Genomic DNA, 3,811 nt, shown 5'->3' with positions numbered 1-3,811 from the left:
GCCTCATTCTTATCCACTTTGCTCACCAGAAATGTCTGACAATAAACTATTCACTTTCTTTTTGGTCAGAGGGAAAGGTAGGCCTGATTTGAACATAAATTCCTTTATCTTCCTGAAATTTGAATAAAGTCTCCTACTCTCAGATACATTTTCCTTAAGAAAATTAATACAGCAGTGTACACAGATCTTCTCAAGCCAAATACAGTGCATATAAAATGACAAGACCATTTTTAGAGTGAAATAATCTAGCATAGGCAAAAGCTTTCAATCAGAAACTTAAGAATGTAAGCTCCTGAAAATAATGGGATGGAGACAGCATTTGTTCTTAAAAATCTAGGGAAGGGGAGTTCAATCCAGCTTACCTAGTTCTTTTTATTTATTTATTTATTTATTTATTCATTTTTAGAGAGGAGAGAGAGAGGGAGAGATAGAGACAGAGAGGGAGAGAGAGGAGAGAGAGACAGAGAGAGAGAGAGAAGGGGGGAGGAGCTGGAAGCATCAACTCCCATATGTGCCTTGACCAGGCATGCCAGGGTTTCGAACCGGTGACCTCAGCATTTCCAGGTCGACGCTTTATCCACTGCGCCACCACATGTCAGGCCAGCTTACCTAGTTCTTTAAAGGAAGAGTTTTCCAGCTGCATCTGGATCATGATTGCTTTTGTTACAACTGATGATACATACTATACCAATGATATTTATCATACAGTGTATGAACCAGAACACTATAATGGGTACTTCTTACTCTAAGAGGTAAAATAAAAGCATTCAGCCAGAGGAAAACATATTTAATGTTATCTAGAACAGACGAGTATCGCATCTTCAGTATGGAAGAGTCATCATCAGGCAGTGACACTGCAATGACAGCACGTTAAGTAACTTCGCTGTTTAGAATCTGAGCTCAGAACTCGGGACCCCAGAGATTCTGGCCAGGAACCTTTGCCCTGTACTAAAACATTATACTATCAGTATGTGACAACATAGCCAGGTCAAGTATGCACATTTAAAGAGCTGAGATAACTTTTTTCCTTCTGATTAATGTAAATAATTTCCTACTAAAAATTAAATTTCACTAAAGATGATTTTGGAGGCTAGTGACATTTGTTTTTTACCACCTTATATTATACTATTTGTAAAGCCATTAGCCACAGCCACCATCACAGCTGCCTGGCCCATTCAGGTTAGAATTTGATTTGGATAGACAATAATGAAACAATGGAGCCAAGAATGGATGGGCCATTACCTTTAATCCTAGCTCGCACCTGGCGGGCGAGAAATACACACAGTGTGAAAACACTTCCCTTTCCATTCGGGGCTCCCAAAGCCACTGATTTATCCAAGTATTCCTAGAATCAAAGGCTCACCAGCCTTAATCACCTCTATTCCTCATCTCCTTCTCCCTGCATAAACTCTGCACAAACTGGCTTCTCCTTCAGCACTCCGTCATCTTGGCTGCCTCTCTTCTGCAATGCTAATAGCAGGAACAGAGAGAGAGCCCCTGGTCTCCCTTATTTTATAGTGTAGAAATTAAAGCCTTTAAGCCAGTATACAAATAAGGAAGTCTCTGATACAAAGCCATTTATCGGAAGCATAAATGGAATTCCTCATAAGAGTGCACCACCCCACATCATGCAACAGTCAAGGGTGTGGGAAATGCTTAGTGTTGAGAAGATCTTAGTATTAAAATGGCTTAGTCTTAAAAGCCTTAGGCTGCCTGACCTGTGGTGGCGCAGTGGATAAAGCGTCGACCTGGAAATGCTGAGGTCGCCAGTTCGAAACCCTGGGCTTGCCTGGTCAAGGCACATATGGGAGTTGATGCTTCCAGCTCCTCCCCACCTTCTCTCTCTGCCTGTCTCTCCTCTCTCTCTCCCTTTCTCTCTCCTCTCTAAAATGAATAAATAAAATTAAAAAAAAAAGCCTTAGGCTATAAGGACCCTGCCTGCTTACAGCCTGTCCCCACATCCAATGCAAACTATAAGCGAGCAAACATATACATCATATTTGCAAACTTATTTGACCCACACTATTCTTTGTGTCTTACTAGTTTTTGAAAAAAAAAAAAAAAAAAAAAAAAAAACAAAAGAAACACCCCCAAAATAAAAAAAAGCAACTGTGAACAAATCAAGAGCATGCAACGAATTCAATTCACTTTCTTTCTCTCACCTCTCCATTAGTAATTACACATTTCTAGCCAATACTTTGTAAATACCTGAGAATTCTCTAAATATTTAGGTATAAATGATAAATGGTAAAAAAAAAATAGCTTCTCTTTACAGAGCATACACCTTGAAACAAACTTAGAAGGGAGGGTTTTAGAAGGACAAGAGAAATGTTTCCATTGGTCTTCAATGATCAGATTAGTAAGGGTGGTTCTGATACTAATTCTAATTTGGGTTTTTGTTTTTTTTTTCAATCCTTTATTCCTAACCTCTGACAAATCTACTTTTTAGAGATAAAAGGGACGGGCAGATCACGACTCCCAGGCATCCTGCAAAGTAGGCGGGTCACCTTTACCAGCTCAAAAATTTGTCTCACATTAGCAGTGAGGATTCGGGCGTCACCCCGAATCATTATTTTCCTTACTCATAAGTTTAAGGCATAATTTGGGTTTTTTTTTTCCCCTACACCATCAATTCTTGGACACCAGCTGGGTATCCTACAGTTCAACTCAATTCTGACACTATCTTCTGGAATAGAGCAGTCATCCAGATGGAAGAGATATAAAGGGTGAGCTCTGTGGAAAGGGAAGCAGGCTTCCAAGCTCTCTAAGCATTCCGATCTCCACGTATTTACCAACCCCTAAGTGTTCCACGCCCTATCCTTTGGGGTTTTGTGGAGGCTTCATTACATAGGAATGATTGACCTATTTTTGGTCATTGGTGATTGAACTTTATCTTCAGCCCCTCTCTCCTCCTTGGAGGTTGAGTGGAAGGACTAAAAGTCCCAAATCTTCTAATCACATATTTGGGTCACCTGGCAACCATCCCCCAATCACAGGTTATCTAGGAGCTTTCTAAAACTTACCCCCATAACATAAGAAAGACAACTTTATCACTCTAATAACTTTAGAAAGTAAAAAATTTTAGGAACTCTGTGCAGGGAATTGGTCAAAGGCCAAATATCTATTTCTTATTATAAATCAATATTACAAATAGGCCCACTATGGTTTTGGAAGTGTAAAGAGAGTAAGTCAAGCCTGACCAGGCAGTGGCGCAGTAGATAGAGTGTCAGACTGGGATGCGGAAGGACGCAGGTTCGAGACCCCAGGGTTGCCAGCTTGAGCGCGGGCTCATCTGGCTTGAGCAAAAGCTCACTAGCATGGACCCAAGATCATTGGCTCGAGCAGGGGTTACTCAGTGTACTGAAGGCCCGCGGTCATGGCACATATGAGAAAGCAATCAATGAACAACTATGGTGTCTGTAAGGCCAGGAGCCGCAATCGTGGCCATTCACATGCAGGTTCCCATTGGATTCGGGCAGATGATAAAGAAATGGCGGAGTCAGAGGACGGGGGGGCCATCCTATTTATTGGTGTCTCACCAAGACAGGCAAACCACAAAAGAAGACAAGGGAAAAGCAGAAAACCAGCTCTTCCCATGAAGGGCAAGGGATCAGGGAAGCCCCTGCAATTGTGATAGCAGGAACTGTGTGTCCAAGCTCCTGGTCTGTCCCACTTTATAGTGTAGAAAACCAAAATCCCTTAATCCAATATACAAACAAGGAAGTCTCCGATACAAAGTCACCCATCCAAGGCATAATTGGATTCCTCATGAGAGTGCACCATCCAGATAATACAATCATTCAAGGGTGTG

At 41.5% G+C, this 3,811-nt stretch overlaps 1 non-coding gene across 1 annotated transcript; it reads right to left on the bottom strand.

Annotated features, from left to right (window-relative positions):
- Positions 1-2,461: 2,461 nt before the first annotated feature.
- Positions 2,462-2,599, bottom strand: LOC136380175 (U12 minor spliceosomal RNA). The gene has a single exon (XR_010746862.1). It is a non-coding gene; the product is annotated as a U12 minor spliceosomal RNA (small nuclear RNA).
- Between the last annotated feature and the right edge of the window lie 1,212 nt (positions 2,600-3,811).

Source organism: Saccopteryx leptura, chromosome 8, assembly GCF_036850995.1.
Source record: "Saccopteryx leptura isolate mSacLep1 chromosome 8, mSacLep1_pri_phased_curated, whole genome shotgun sequence".
NCBI classification, from domain to species: domain Eukaryota; kingdom Metazoa; phylum Chordata; class Mammalia; order Chiroptera; family Emballonuridae; genus Saccopteryx; species Saccopteryx leptura.
The sequence above is the reverse complement of the archived record's forward strand: the minus strand, read 5'-3'. Positions and strand labels throughout refer to the sequence as shown.